At 47.9% G+C, this 16,771-nt stretch overlaps 1 protein-coding gene across 6 annotated transcripts in view; it reads left to right on the top strand.

The window, feature by feature from the left end:
* The first annotated feature begins 1,494 nt into the window (after positions 1 to 1,494).
* Positions 1,495 to 16,771, top strand: part of FRMPD3 (FERM and PDZ domain containing 3) — a 159,095-nt gene continuing 143,818 nt past the window's right edge. For all 6 annotated transcript variants that reach the window (XM_053581094.1, XM_053581090.1, XM_053581089.1 and 3 more), the window contains exons 1-2: positions 1,495 to 1,567; positions 1,921 to 2,473. The gene's annotated coding sequence lies outside the window, so the exon portion shown is untranslated. The remainder of the gene's footprint in view (positions 1,568 to 1,920; positions 2,474 to 16,771) is intronic.

The raw sequence follows: 16,771 nt of genomic DNA, 5'->3' as shown, positions 1-16,771 counted from the left end.
TGCCTTGAATGAGCCCAGCAAGCAGCAAAACAAGGCTAATCAGAACCATAGAATGCACTTGTTTTAGTTATTAACTCATGAGCTTTATTATAGCTTGTTGGTATCTGTGTTTTTAATGAATACTGAACTAGCTGAGGATCGGGGGACCCTGGAAGGGATCCCACCCCTGAGACACTACCCCAAAGAAACCAGCCAGGGACTGTCTGGCTACAAATATGATTATTCATACTGGACAGCTGGTTTCCAGCTCCCTCCCCAGTCCCTGTAGACAGGAAGCCAACCCTTCCCTGCTTCTCTTCACCTCTCTCCTTTGAAAGGATTAGAAATCAAGTCTGAGTCACTTACCTGGCTAGCCTTTTAAACATTTTTTGTACTAGCTCTGTGTGTCTGTGGCCCTCTATGTGACTCAGAGGTGTGTTTGTGTCTGTGTTGTAGTCCTCAGAGCATCTTCTTGTGTGGGGGGTCTGCCTGTGTGTTTGCAGGGAATGCTGCATCTTTCTCTCCCTGTGCGTCTTCTGTTTCACACACCATCAGCTTTTAATAATTCCATCAGCTTGGTTTCCCAGCTTAGACTCCCCCCATCCAGATGCAGGGAATTTCCATCCTTTCTATCAAGTTAGGAAGTGCCAGGAAGGAAGCAAAAAGTGCTCAGTGGACGGATGGCCAAATCGGCTAGTCAGCTACTCCATTGCTGATCCCAGCTGTGGGAGCCAACAGAGCCCTCCCACCCAGAGCTCTCCTCTGCATCCTGGAAATTCCACTCAGCCTACAAGACTAGTCTTTGCCTCACAAGTGCCCCTCAGTCTCCCTCTAGCCTCTTCTGAGGCTTTACTCAAGCGCTTAAATAAAACTGGAGATGAGGAAAAGCTTCCAACTGGAATGGGTCTCATTTTGCTAACACCCTCCCTTCCAGATCCAGGAACGCAGGGGAAATTGAGAAGGGCTCACTTTTCACCTCAGAACTCCTGAGGCCTGAATGTGCCAATGTTAGCTGTCTTTCTGAGGTGCTGTCTTCAACTCCACCACTTCCTCCTGGCTTGTCTCTTCCCTGGCCTCAACTTCACCTACCCAGACACACTATATAGCTTCCCGGTCCCTCTGGGTCCCCACTGAGGCTTCCCTTTTTCTTGGAGGGAGAGTGGCCTTTCTTCTGGGTCCTCAAAACTCCTCCAAAGGGGTCTGGAGCATGCTGGGAGACCAGGAGCCTCTCTTGAATCTCAGCTGCTATATGTTTAGTATTCACAGCATGTCTCTAAAAAAATGTCCTGAGATCATTCATCAGGCACTGTGCTGTGTGCCTAGCTGCTCTCCTTTGGTAAGTGCGTGAGTGTTTGTGTGTGTGGCAAGGACCCTCCCTCCATCTGCTGGTGAACACACACGCACACACCTTACTTAACCTTCTTCCTTTTTCACCAAACCAATCGCATGCTTCAAGCAGACCTCTGCCAGCTGGCAGATCTCTCCCTTAGTGAGGTGGGCCCCCCGGGATTGGGCCTGGGCTCCAAGCCGCTCACAACCCAGTGTCTGAGCGAGGCGCTGCAAGCAGGAGCCTGAGTTGAAACTCAAGGTGCGTGCAGATGTTGATGGTGGTGACCAGGGAGGGAGCTGCAGGGAGGGCATCCCAGCAGAAGGCGAGCAAACAAGGCGTGAGAGGGAAGGTCAGGGGCCAGGGAACGGAGCTAACGTTAGCCCCCAAAGCTAACATTCCTGCTGTCCCTTCTCCGCAGTTCACTCCCCGCCCCCTTTCCCGGGTTCACTTTGAAAATTGGCTTGCCCTCTTAGCAGTCGGCAGTTCCCGGCAGAGGCCAGCCAGAACGGTCAGGTTCAAGAAATGAGGCAGCGCTGGGCTAGGTGGCTGGGTTTCTGGGTTCTGTCTTGGGAGATTGTTTCCCCAATTGTCAATTTTGTGCTTATTTTTAGTTGTGACCCGAGCCAGGAGCTGCGCCTTTAAGCCGCTTTCCCATTCGGGGAAACCGACGCCAGCACTCGAGGGTCGGGAGGCGCCGGAGAGGCCCCTCATTCTGCGTTCCCCCCTTTCCTCCTCCTCCCCTCCCCCCGCCCCTTCTCCCCTCCCTCCCCTCCTTGGCTGTCCGGCCGCCTCGCCGCCATCCGTCACCTCGCAGCCTGCCGCACTCCTGGAGCGAGCCAGCGAGGAGCGAGCCACGGCGATGGTGCCGCTCGCGGCGCAGCCATGGAGCCCGCCCGAGGAGTCCGCGGGCGCCGCTGCCAGCCTGCCCGCAGCCCGCCGCCTGCGCGCCAGCCCCCGGCGTCCCGGGCCAGCTGCTGCCGCCCTGCCAACCTCTGCCCGGCCCGCTGCCCGGCGCCACTGAGCCCCACGCCCGTGCCGGGCTCGGGGGCACGGGCGCCCTAGTCCCGCCGCCGTCGCCGCCGCCGCCGCCGCCGCGCCGCCGCCGCCGCGCCGCTGAGGAGGAGGAGAAGGAGGTGGAGGAGGAGGAAGAGGAGGGGGAGGAAGGTAAGAAGCGCGCTGCCTTCAGGGGGGTGCGCCCGCAGTCTCAGCCCGACTCGGGGTGAGTCGCGGGGGGAGCGTGCCGCCCCGGGTCGGCTCAGGGGCGACCGGGGCTGGGGCGCCCCCGGGACGCCGGGGGCAGGGCTGGGGGCGCCAAGCGTCGGGCCGCCTGGAGTTTGGGTGGGCGTGGGGAGCCTCCGGCTGCGCGCCCACTGCCCCGGTGAGTCGCGGGCTTGGCGGGCTAGCCTTGGCCGCCGTGGGTAAAGGGTGAAGAGCGAGCTCAGGGGAGTGCAGCGCCTTCATTATGGAGCCTTTGTGTGCGCGCTGGGGCTGTGGGCACAGTTGGCAGAGCTGGTGAGACGCGGGGCCTGGCTGCTGGGAGGTGGCCACTTAGCTGGGGCGCCCGACGAAGCCTTAGTCCCAGGGCTGTCAGAAACAGCTGTCTGAAGCATGTGCGTGGTTCCTGGGGCCATGTTCACAAGCGGACACGGACGCTTACACACACGCACACACAGCCGCACCACATACCCGGCGCTCAGCCCCACTGTCACCCCCAACCAAAGACAAAACACACATATGCACACACACACACAGCTACACTTGCCCCCCCACCAGGATGCTAATAAAGCAGTCACCCAAACATAAATACGGCAACACGCACCTCCCCCCAACGCTGCTAAAACATGTACACACACACATACACTCTACTCCATACTGGTGCTTTGGAGCTTGGAGTGTGTGAATGTCAGAGAGTGTGTGTGTTTCCTCAGAGTATGCCCGAGGAACTACGTGACAACTGCACATTACTGCAGATCCAGTACCTGCTGCCCCACCTGCAGCAGCCCGCTCCCCCCCTCCAAAAGCTGCTGTAGACACCTCGGCCAGGACCCTCAAGAACTCCATTCTGGCAAAAAGCGTGCCCAACTCTTGTTGTCGTGCCCCTCTACACCTGAGGTCCTGGGCTTCCTGCAGGCACACCCCCCCCCCCATACCCACACACTGAAACCACTGCAGGGGCAAATGCTTGACACCTTCCCCCAGAGGCAGGTGGCATCCCCCTCCTTGAGGCTGCCACTAAAAAGCCCTTGATCACAGCGAACGCTAAATGCTGCCAAACCTGCCCCCTCCCCTGGGTATCTTGGTCCACCTACAGAACCCTGGAGTCCACCGGGAGGTGGTCTCAAAATCCTGCAGCTCTTGCGGAGGGCGGGGCAGTCTCTGGACTTGTGCTCCTTGGAGAAACTGCTGTAGGAGCAAGGTTCCCTGGGGGGCGCCCTTCTCGGATGGGAGGGTGGAGGACTCTATGCTGACTCAGAGCGAAGCGCTGAGTGAGTTTTCCCGACTGGAGACTGGGGTAAACATTGGCGCACACTCTAGGCCCAGGGCAGTGTGGCAGTTCAGGCACCGGGTCCTCCGGCGGGAGGCCCTGCCGCTCTCTCCTCCTCCATGCCCGTCAAGCTCACTGCAGGAGAAGCAGGGGGAACCCGGCTGGCAGCTTCCTGGGAGCTGAGGGAGGCTTCCCAGGAAGCCCTTGCTATTTCCACAAAGCAAAGGGCTCTCCGGCTCTCCCCACTGGGAAACCTCAACAGGACTTAGCCATCCTCGAGCAAACATGCCCAAGTCTACCCGGTTTCGTGGCTTATTTTGTTCATGTGAGGGGACCAATTCAGCCTCAGCAGCTTGGCGTGAGGGTACTCATGAGATGAAATGAGGCATAATTTGTGTACGTGGAGGGGGGAGCAAGGTTGGGGGTAGCAAGGACTAGTGGGTTTAACCGTAGAGACTCCGCGGAGTCAGACGGTAGCCCTTGTTAAAATCGTGACAGAGATGGCTTCGACGTCAGAGCCCCTTCCCTGCTCTTGCCCCTCCCATCAGCTGCTCCTGTCTCCTCTGGGTCCCCTCCTCCACTCCCTTAGACTGTTTAGGCGGGGCTTTGCGCTCCCTGCTTAGTCAAATCTGATGACAGAATCCTTGCCAGGCCAAGTTGTTAATACCTGATGGTGGTTTACTGGCTACACCTCACAGGTAATGTTTGCATTTTTTTAAAGGAGGCAGAAGAATGACTGTTGGTGGGGCTTTCAGGCACCTGTGGCAGGACCCGGGCAGGAGCAGTTGGTGGACAGTGTCATCTGCCTTCTGTCTGTGTCTGGGCCCGAGTTACACTTGATGTGTGTGTGGGAGTGGGGATGTGGGAAGGTGGAATGTAAATATGGAGGGCTTTGAGGCCCTCGGAGAGGTTTAAATTATTTGACAGGCAATTGGGAGCCACTGCAGAATTCTGAGAAAGGAGGGGATATAATCTAAGCAGGAGAGAAACACTCATTGCTTCACGTCGAGAGATACCCCCAGTCTCTCTCACTGACACCCACCTACCACAATTGCCTTGCAAGTATGGGCTAAAGGCCACTAGAAAGAGGAGGCCAGCCAGGGTAGAATGAGTACCCTAAGCTCCTGGCTCTGAGCCTCATCCAGATATCTGAGGTGTCCCGCAGAGTGGCCAGGCTGTTGGTTTGAAACCAGTAAGTATCCCCCAAAACATAAGCTAGTGATGCTCTTGGTGCTATGGTTTTGGAAGGTGCAATGGATTCTCTGCTCCCTTCACCCCCAGAGATCTGGGGATTCCTGCAGGATTGCAGGCTTCATTTTGAGCGAGTCAGGAGACTTCCTTCTGGTAAGTGTCATAGTCCATGGGTCTTGAGAAATGAGATGTGTGGCTTGATTGGGAAATTTTGTCACCAGTGGAAGCTTTGGAGAGCAGTATAGGCCGCAAAAGTGTAACAAGAAAGTCCTGGGATTGCTGGGCAAGGCACTGGAGGAGGAGAAGGGGGCGCAGGGCTGTCTGAAGGTGGGGTGGGTGGAGAAGAGGCATTGGGTCAACGCTGTCTCACTGCAGTAATCCTGGCTTCAGTCCTTGGAGGGGAGCATGGGTGGATGCAAGACAAAGGAAGTATTCTGTATGCCCCACCACTATGCATAAGAGATTGGGCTTCGTGGGCAGCACCAAACAAGGCACCTGGAGAGGGCACCACCAACACAATAGAGGAAAGATCCCTGTTTTGTGAAGCTTCCAGGCTAGCCATAAGACACACACACATACACACAGATACACAGGTGCATGCAAATCACACACAGTACATACACACCTCATGCACACCTCCATACCCTCACACATACCTGGGATGTGGCAAAATTTGAGAAGGCTTCTGAGAATTCATGCCTTCACATGTAGGCACTAGCAATCACTTCTAGGAAGACTGGGATGGTACCCTTGATGCTGGGTGAAGACCCTTAGCTTGGACAGGCCTCCTGTGAGGAGACACACCTGACTCAGCTTCAGCCTGTAGGCCAACCTTAGGGCCATTAGCATTCCCAACAGAAAACTCTTCTGGCTTTCCTCTCAAGGACTTGTTTTCCTTCTTACCATAAATTCAGAAAGAAAAACATTCTCTTGCATTATTGGCAGCTAACAGCTAAAACGAAGGCCTCTCCAAATGGGCTGGACCTAACAGTCTGCTGAGAAGTCCAAGGGTCGGGGAAAAGGTAGGGAGCCAGTGGAGAGAAACACCCTCTTCCCTTCTTTCCATTTCCCCTTCAGCTGAACTGCTAAGAAAGGGCAGCAATCTTGGGGTTCTGTAAAAAAAAGGGGTGGCAGCAATCTTGGGGTTCTATATTATTTCTCACCTATAACAAGCAGCACCCCCTTTTCTGAGACCAGAGGCACCATCCTTACAATGGCACATTAATAGCTCAATGGCACACGGGTCAGAAAATGAGCCTGGAAGTGAGAATATGTGTATGCCGTGGGAGTGGAGGAAAGAGAGGGAGAGAGAGAGGGAGAGATTGCTACCTGTGTCTATGTAGAAGCAGGTGTGCCTGTTTGTGTTTGTGTGTTAAGAAACATGAGAGTGAGTAGGTTGTGCACCCCGGCACACCTTCTCTTCGTGTGCACACCATAGCTCAGCTTTCTCCGAGCTTCAGCCTCATTTTGCCATTAACCACACTACTAGCCATCCCTCACTTTGGCAAGAGCTCTCTGCCTGGTTCTACCATTTGGGTCTCCTTTCTCCTTTTTCTCTTTTTTGCTAGTTTCTCTTCCCACCCAGAGTAGCTCCTCTGGCTTTGGTGTCTCGAAAATGCATGGCTAAATGTACCTTTATTTACAAAATATTCATTACAACATTTTATAAAGAGGTGGCCAACGTGTAGAGAATATTTTATAAATGTTTTGTGAAATTTTGTAAGCTTCAAGCCTTCTAGTCAAGCCTTCTAGTCTTCAACACTGGAAACCTCAGAGTCATCTCTGACTCTACGTCTATATCCCAGTCCACCCTGCCCTTGTCACCATCTCATGTCCACACTGCAGTAGTCTTCTTCCTGTCCAGTCCATAATACACACATTTGCCAGATCATTGTTCTGGAACGTCCTTTATTCATGATGCTTCTGACCACCATTCTGGAAGAGTGGATGTCTGATCGCCTGTGGGCTAAATCTCAGCCTTCAATTCCTTCCTTGAGTGGGCCTAACCCTGTGTGTTCTTCCAACCTTATTTTCCACTTTAGGCCCACATTATTGATTCTCAAATTTTAATGTGTCTCAAAATCACTTGAGGGAACTTGTTAACAGTGCAGATTATTGGGGGCTACCTCCTGAGCTTCTGGTTCAGTAGGTTTGGAGCTCGAGTCCAAGGATAAACATTTTAATAAGCTCCCCCAGGTGATTTTGATGCACTTGGTCTGCTTGAAAAACACAGCCCCACATGGACCCTCTACTCCAGCCAAATTTCTTTCCTTAGGATTATCTAAACATGCCTTGTATATTTTTGCATCTATGCTTTTGTCTATGCCATTCCATGCACCAGGAATTCCCTCTCCTCTCTGCTTATGTTCCACTCCTTTCTAAAACCTCTATACCTATCCTTCAACTCTGCATTCAGATTCTCCTCCTCTGTGAAATCTTCTCTGATCATCTTTCCTCCGAACTCCTGTTTCTAAAATACATTTGACAGGTACTTCATATCTTTTTCATCCCTGTAGCATACAATCCCTTACATATGGTAGGTGCTCAATAAGTGTTTGTTAAGTTGAATACTTGTTGGTTCATTTTAGACTGCGATTCCATCACATACCCCCCTGCACATTAGTTCAGTAAATATTTATTGAGCACCTATTATGTGCAAGGCATTGGATTAGTTGCTGTGGAGAATATAAATATGAAGGAGGCTCCTTGTCCTCCTCATTCCCAGTCATCTTTGTATTTACAGTGCCTACTGCATAGAAGAGGTACTTAATATTTGCTGAGTAAATGAATGAATGCATGAGTCAATGCTGGAGTAAATGAATGAATGCATGAGTACGTGAAGGAATGAAGTTCAGACAGGAAAAACTTGAGCAAGGACGTAGCACAGCTGTGTCATAGAGAGCCAGAGTAGGAATGGAAGATAAAGCTGGAAAGATAGACTGGAGTATAGTGGATGACTATTGTTTTTTGTTCTTTATTATCAACATTTTCAACTTCAAAAATATAGAGAAAAATATTAATCCCCATATACTCATTATCCACATTAAGTAATTTTCAGGACTATGCTGTATTTGCCTTATCTATCCTTTTTCCTTGCTGAGGTATTTTAAAATAAATGCCAAACATCAATCACGTCATTTCATTCCTAATGCTTCTGTGTGCATCTCTTAACAATGCACATTTTCTCACATAACCACAGTACCATTAACACACCTAACAAAATAACAATAATGCTTTTGTATTATCCATTACCTGGTCCATAATCCCATGTTCTCAATTGTCCCAAAACAGATTTTACAGCTGACTTATTTGAATTAAGATCCAAAAGAGTTCTACACATTACATTTGGTTGTTATGTCTCTGGAGGCCCTTTCTTTTTTTTTAATTTTTTTTATTAAATCATAGCTGTGTACATTAATGCAATCGTGGGGTACAATGTGCTGGTTTTATATACAATTTGAAATATTTTCATCAAACAGGTTAACATAGCCTTCACAACATTTTCTTAGTTACTGTGTTAAGACATTTATATTTTACATAGTAAATTGCACATGTACCCTTGTAAGTTGCACTGTAGATGTAGTCCCTTTTTTTTTTTTTTTTTTTTTGTAGAGACAGAGTCTTCATCACCCTAAGTAGAGTGCTGTGGCATCACACAGCTCATAGCAACCTCCAACTCCCGGGCCCAGGAGATTCTTTTGTCTCAGCCTCCTAAGCAGCTGGGACCACAGGCGCCCACCACAATGCCTGGCCATTTTTTTGTTGCCATTTGGCCGGGGCTGGGCTCGAACCTGCCACCCTTGGTATATAGGGCTAGTGCCCTACCCACTGAGCCACAGGCGCCGCCCTCTGAAGGCCCTTTCAACAGCCCCCTCTCTTTGACTTGTTACATAAATCAGGTCATTCTGCACGATGTCCCACATTCTGATTTGTCTTTTATTTTTCTGATGTTTCCTTTTGTTGTTATTTAACTTGTTCTGCTATCCCCTGCATTTCCTATAAATGGGAGTTATTCTGGGCTTGATTGGATCTGGATTCATTTTTCATTTTTTCTTCTTTTTTTCCTCTTTAGCAGATTGATTAATAGGCAGGCATCCCAAGGGCAGGAAGATCTGTTAGGAGGTTGTTACAATAGCTGTTTAGGGGTAGAAAGAAGACGAGTGGATGGATTTGAAGGCAGAGGAAACCTGATTTACCTACCAATTGGATGAGGGGGGTGAAGGAGGAGGAAGAGCCAAAAATGATTCTAAGGCTTTGAGCCTGCATAATGGGTAGGGTAGCAATAGGGCATCATACGTGAAGAATAGGTTTTTAATGAGACCAGAAGGAATCATGGTTAGATTAAGGGAGGAACTTTCTCACAGTAAGAAGCCATCTGTTCTGTTTGTTTCTTTTCCAAAAGAATTTTGATTGGTGGCATAGCTAGACATTTGGGCCCTCCACAAAAAATTCAGAAAGGGACTCCTTGTTTTTTTAACTGCCAAATAATTCAATTTCCAGCCTTCGAGCCTGGAGAGGAAGGACAGTACGTACACCTCTAGATAGAGAGAAGGTAATGCTGATATCTCCCTCACTGATCAGCCTACTATCCCACATCTTCATGTGTTACTGGATCATCATGTTTGGTGGAGGATTCTAGAGCTTAAGATTTCTGTAGATTCAGCCAACAGGCGTAGCTCAAAGCCCAAGTCCTCCTTGAGGTTCCTTGAATTCTCCATCCCATACCCACTTCTCTATTGAACATGGAGCCTGTGTGGACCCTCAGTGGATCATTGTGACAGTGTTCTTGCCAAGGTCAAAGATAGCACAGCAGCCCTGGGATATTTGCTGAACTCTGAGGAAGCCTCAAGATTGTTTAGTCCCTTCAGTAAGAACTTGGCTTAAGCTGTTGAATTGGATCAGGTGAGAACTACTCTAGGCTCCATCCTATCATAACCTCATTCACAAAACCCTCTCCCTCTTTCTTCCACCAGCTCATCTTTCTTCCTGCTTTCTCTCCTGCTCTCCCTCCCTGCTCTGTCTCTCCCAGCATACATTTATTCTACTGAGTTAATCAAACACTGGCCCCTGCAGCCCATTGTGTCTCAGATTGATCACTTAAGCAGTGTTATTGATCGTCTAGAAAACCTTAGGAGGTGGGAGTGTTCTGAAAGCTAGGATCTGACACAGATTGGCTGCCTATGTCTTGCTGGATAGCCTCAGCTCCTCTGCTGCCTGGAAAATCTTTTGAGAAAGGGAAGGAGAGGGAAGGGACAGAGGAGACCATCATATGGTCTTTACTTACCTCATTCTTTCTTCATTTTGCAGTTGAGGCATAGGAACAGGAGTCTACCAAGCACTCCTGGGTCTAGCCCTATACCAATGTCATGGTGAGAATGGAAAACCAAAGACCCTATGCTTTAGAAATTCATAATTTAACAGAAAAAAAATAGTACTTATTTGTATAAAGGAACTAAGAATAAATGGAAAACAATTACATGCCACATTATTTGGTTTAAACAGTAAGCACCACAGGAGTTTCAGGCACAGAGAGAAAGAGTGTGGGCCGGAACAGAGGGAGATGTCTTCCCAGGAGAGGTTGAACTTGACTTAGGTTTTGAATAACATGTGAGATTGAGATTGTTGACTAGAAAAAGAGCAGACTTCCAAGGGGGAGGCATAGCTAGAGGTGGAGATGGTCAGGGTGTGACTGAGGAAGGGTCAGAAGGAGGTCTGACTGGAAGAGAGGAGAGGGTGTGTGTGGGGGCACAGTGGGAAAAAAATTATTGACTGGGTTCAATGTACCCAGATTTGGAGGGTCTTATATGTCAGAATGAGGAGTATAGACTCGGGGAGACCCTGGAGGGCTGTTGGACAATTATGCACCATGTTTTAGGATGATTAGCTATGCAATAGGAAGCAGAATTGATTGCAACAAGGAGACACTTGAGACCAGCTTGTAAGACACTATAGTGATCTAAGTGAGAGGTGATTGGGGTGGTGGCAGTGGGCATAGAGAGGAGGGTGAAATCCATCCATCTATAGATGGAGAGTGAGTGCTATAGCCCCCCAAAAGGGAGGCTTGGAGGCAAGGGATGCCTATGTCTGGTCTGTTTCAAGCCCCTAAGACTTCCCAGAGCTGCTAAAGCAAAAAGACACCTTTCAACTTTTCTGGTAGAATCAGTTTGAAATTCCTCTAAGCACTTGGGAAGCATCCCAGTGGAGGTCACACCTGTGCCAGGGTATGGTGAGAGCTACCACAGCACTTTGATGCCAGCTGGAGCCCTGTTGTTCCAGCTAGTATGAGAGAAAAAGAGTGAGGCATCCACAGGTGGGTAGGAGGGTACGGTCGAGGTCTCTGCCTGCTCACTAGCCTCTCCCACCTGCTCTCTCTTCCCCACCCAACTCGCTGATTGTCAGTCTTAGGCAGGTATCTGGGTCACGTCTCCCATCCCTGGGTTAGAGGGGAATAGAGAACTGCAGATAAAGGGATATTGCAAGATTTTCATTCCCCTGTACTGGTTCTTCTGGGAGGGTATGATGCCTTCTGAGTAGGGTACATCAGCACAGGGTATGGACCTCCAACTGCCATGGGTGCTCTGCTTCAGGAGACAGGACCAGTCAGTCAAACAGGCCTCTCTTTACTTCTAATCCAACCTCACTGGGAAAACGGGAACAGATGGCTAGACTGGTAGATGGACACACATGTGCATATGCGCGCACGTGGGCACACACACACCACTGTATAGTCTGTCAACCAGCAGCCTCCAGCACTTCCCTGCTGAAGATCTCTGTTTGGATTTTCATTCAGTCTTCTGGTTACTGATTTGAGGTAGGGATGGTGGTTAGGAGAAGGACAGCTGAGAAGTGGGCAGGTTTCCAGAGTGGAAATGCTCTTGCAGGTGGAAGATGGGGAAGAGAGAATGCAAGTCGCTGACTAGGGCAATTATCATATTTACCACCCTTCTCATGGAAAAGCTCATTGAAAGCAGAAATCAGCCGGCATGGTGGCAACAACTGGCTTGGAATCAACCAGGTAAGTGTCAAGATCTCTCAATGTGGAAATCCTACTTCCTCCTGCACCCTCTGTTTCTCTCCTAAGTTTTGTCTTTGGTCTATACACTTTCTCTTCAGCAATTTTGTTCTCTCTCTCTCTCTTTTTTTTTTATTGTTGGGGATTCATTGAGGGTACAAGAAACCAGGCTACACTGATTGCATTTGTTAGGTAAAGTCCCTCTTACAATCATGTCTAGTAATTTTGTTCTTTTTATCATCCAACTTCCAACCTAGACTCAAGCAAGTAAGTTTCAGATGCTGCCATTTGACATAGGGGGAAACGGAGGTACCCAGATGATTTTTTTAAAATGAGACCTGCCTCTGAGCCTCTATCAAGGTGGTCAGAATTCTGGATCTCGCTTTTGTGGACTGAAGCTCTGAAAACCAGCCCCCCTCGCAAGGCTGGTGAGGACACTGTGTGTCACACTAGGTTGGTTGCCGCTATCAGTGAAGTCACAGAGAATGCAGATATGATTAATAAAAACGAGTGTTATTCCATATTCATCTCATCACCTATAGCCAAGCCGTAATCTTTCTAATATGTAGGAAAATCATTCACTGACAGAGAAAAATGAGGGGGAATCTTTAAACAGACCCACCAGTCTGCTCCTGCTGCACAGTTTAGTGTCTGTCACCTGCAAAGTCCAAATCAGAATTGGCTGTTGGGTCTGCTTTTTTCCCTCCTGCTCCCCCCACCTGTAGAGGTTTCCACATTTAGTATCAATATAGCTTGTCCTGCTTGGAATTCTAGGTGATTGCTGGAAATGATAAAGCCTGGCCTTAAGCTCCAGTTCCATTTCATTATTACTTTTAAGGACGTTTTCTCTTTGGAGTTGACCACGATTTTAAATTCACCACAGCTACAACCAAACTCCACCCTCACTCTCCTCACTGTTCCCTAGCTTCTGCCCATTTTCTACTGTATCTCCGTGTCTGTCAGTGACACCATCACTCTTTCATAGCCCAAGGGCTGAGCCTTGGAATCAATCACTCACTCCTCCCCGCTGCAGTAAGTCACCACTTGTCTTGCTAGTTCATCTCTCACAGGTGCCTCACGAATCCACCCTTTCTTGGCCATTCGCACTGAGCTCTCCTTACCTCATGCCCAGATTACTGCAGCAGCCTCCCCAGCCCTGCCGAGTGATCCTTCAACACTGCTGCCAAAGGAATCTCCTTAAAACATCTTTCATCATGTCACTCCCTGCTCAAGAGCCTATAATAGCTCCCTTTTGCTTACTATATCAAATAGAAAAGCTCTTCTCTCTGGTATTTGAGGCTTGCCTTCCACAACAGCAGGGATTCACTATATTTTATATATATACATGTGCACATAACTATATTATATATATATCACATGTGTGTCTGTATGTGGGTGTGTATATATAATATAATATAGATGTGTGTATATATACCCTGTTTCCCCAAAAATAAGATAGTGTCTTATTTTAAGGTGTGCTCCCAAAGATGCGCTAGGTCTTATTTTCAGGGGACGTCTTATTTTTCCCGTAAGTAGGTCTTATTTTCGGAGGATGTCTTATTTGGGGGGAAACGGGGTATTATGCATATATATACACATCTATATAATATATATGTATGTATATTATATATTACTTGCTTGCTTGAATCTAGGTTGGAAGTTGGATGATAAAGAGAACAAACTGCTAGACACAATCATAAAAGGGACTTTACCTAACAAATGCAATATATATATACACACATATATATAATCTCGCACTTTCACTTCTTCCCTGCCCCCAAGGTCCCTTATTCTCCTTCCTTTCCCTGCCCCACTGTACCCCACTTGGTGATCTGCAGTTATTTTTGTGCTATCCCTCCCTAGCCTGCAGTGATCCCCTTTTCGCCACCTCTGCAAATCTTTCCATCACATCCTCTAAGCCACAAGCTCAAGTCCAGCCTCTACTGTAAAGCCTTTCCTAATTATTTTAGCCCTTATTGGCTGCCCTTATTTTTTAAATTATAATTTTTTCGTGATTATGAAGGAAATATGTATGCATAGTGGAAAACTTGGAAAATACAGAGGGGAAAAAAGGCACCCACAATTTCACCTCTTCCTTTTTGGAATCTGAACAGTCTTTCTGCCACAATTCAGCACTTCATTCCACCATCTCTTATGGCTTTGACTTTCTGTGTGTTCACCTGTTTTTAGTGAGCACTTCAAGGTTCTCTTTCATTCAGGTGTCCCCCCAGGTCCCAGGAGGGCACATATTATGGGGACTCAACAAACACTAGTTAGTAGATGATGGGGAGATGAGCTGTACATCATTCAGCCTGTAGCCACCCCCAATCATGGCCTAGGGGTGAGGGTACATGCTTCAGCAGCAGTGCCTGAGGCATCATGCCCCACACAGTCATGGCTCTGCCACTTCCTCTTCCAGGTGACAAATGATGCACCTGGGGATAAGGGAACACACATCAAGAAAGGGCTGAGAACTCTGGGTGCATAATGCCCCAGAATTCTGCTGCCTCCAATGACACAATCCCTTTGTGATGCTGGGTTTTACCCCTTTAAGAAGCCCCTGGCTTTGAGGCTGAGCACTTTAATTCATCCTAGTGCACAGAAGGAGCTTTTCTTCATATGGTGGATTCTTTAATTATATGTGGATTCATGTGTGGATTCTTTAATTATCAAGAATCCACAATTGCCCCATCTGCCCATCATACTGAATGGAGATTTCTCATCCTGGCCTTTGAAGATTATCTGCCCCTCCCCCCACTTCACTAGCCTTCCCTTTTCCATCTCCCTAAAGTATCTCCTCTGGTTTTTGTAAGTAACTCCTTCATTTTAGCCAAGCCAGCCAGTGTACGGTCTCTTCAAAAGCTGAATTCCAAGGCCCAGTGCAATGGCTCACACCTGTAATCCCAGCACTCTGGGAGGCCAAGGCAGGTGGATTGCCTGCTTGAGCTCACAGGTTCGAGATCGGCCTGAGCCAGAGCGAGACCTTGTCTCTAAAATAGCTGGGCATTGTGGCAGGTGCCTGTAGTCCCAGCTACTTGGAGGCTGAGGCAAGACAGTTTGAGGTTGCTGTGAGTTGTGATGTCACGGCACTCTACCAAGGATGACAAAGTGAGACTCTGTCTCAGAAAAAAAAAAAGAAAAGAAAAGGAAAAAGCTGAATTCCAGAGTTATTTGTTATTTGCTGTCCCTCGCCTCAGCCTCAGGCCCAGCTCAGCGTAGTCCCTCTCCCATAAATACTGTCCTTTTTTTCCTCCTCCACTGAGGTTCATGACCCCCACCAACGTGGTCTGCCATTGACCTCAGATCATGTGCAATCTTCTATATACTTGTGTAATCATTTTGTTTTAAAATATTAATATGCACTTGCTATTATATTATTATATCAAAATGTTCCTCAGCTATTTCCCATCTGGGTTCTATACACAGCATTAAGCAGAGTATATACTCTGGAATTGGCCTTAATACTTACTGCCTTCCACAGTTTTGAAGACACATTTTTAATGTTTCTGAAACTGAAATGCTTCTTACAATCCACGATGCATTGTAGTTTAATTGGCAGCATTTTTTCTTTCTTAGGGAAATGGAGAAAATGTTGCCTCTTACCATTGACAGCCTCTTAGAGTCAATGAAATGCAGTACCAAGTTACTTAACCTCTCTGAGACCCAGTTTCTTTATCTGCAAAATACCTATGTCAGAAGGTGATGGTTGTGAGAATTCAAAGATAATATTTATATTATCAAAGTGCTGTACTCCACACTTTGGTGAAGGCTTAATAAATGTTAGCCACTGTAATCCCCCAACTATGTAAACTATAAACCCCTCAAGGGCAGGGACATGTGTTTCCTCTTCTAGCAGATGGTCTGACAATGAAGGGTGGAAAAAGGTTCCCTTTCCAAAAATACCGCCTCTGCTAGACTGCCAAACAGCTGAAATTTCAACATTAATCACTCCTTTGAGTTAAGGCATTATCTCCAGAAGACCTCTGTTAAAATGCAAATATGTCACTTGGGAAGGTAATGCATTAATTCATTAGCATTCCTCATCCCATTAGTACAGATTAGTTTATCAGATTAACTAGCTGTCGCCAAGCAAAACCCTGAGAGCTCTTGTATGGGGGCTGGTAGGATGTGATGACTTCAGGTGGGAATAGAGTGAGGGGACCAAGGGGTTCTGGAGCTTGGGGCCACCTCCGATCTGCATTTGCCTTTTGAGCTTTGTTTGTCAGTAAGATTGTGACTCTGGTCTGTGATAAACTAGGAAGGATCTCAGTGCCATAGACAGAAATGCTAGGATGGGAGGTAATGTGAAGTTGGAAGGGATGTCAGACCTTAGAGAGCATCTAGTTCAATCTTTTCCTCAGATTTTTAATTCTCATCACCAAGGCATTTGTCACCTAAGGTAATTCATTCCATTGTCAAACAACTCAAATTGGAATTTTTTTGGTATGTAACGGAAAGCAGTCTTTCAATAACATCTTTCCTCCCCCTTCCTCTTGGCAGCCCCTTTAAAATATCTGAATATATTGAGTTTCCTCAAATCTGTCTTTTTCCCTCCCTCCCTCCTCCCTCCTCCTCTTCCCTTCCCTCCCTCCCTCCCTTTCTTCCTTCCTCCTCCTTCCCTCTCTCCTTCCTTCCTTTTCTAAATCTACCAAGTTTGCTTAGTGAGTCTTTGTGATCCAGTTCCATAGCTAGGCTTCTTAACCTGGAGGTGTGTTAACCTCCTGAAATTTTATATAAAATGTTGGCTTGTAGTACCTACATGTCTCAAAAATGT

This window comes from Nycticebus coucang, chromosome X (assembly GCF_027406575.1).
Source record: "Nycticebus coucang isolate mNycCou1 chromosome X, mNycCou1.pri, whole genome shotgun sequence".
Classification (NCBI taxonomy): Eukaryota; Metazoa; Chordata; class Mammalia; order Primates; family Lorisidae; genus Nycticebus; species Nycticebus coucang.
Note: the sequence above shows the minus strand (reverse complement) of the source record. Positions and strands in the feature narration are given on the sequence as shown.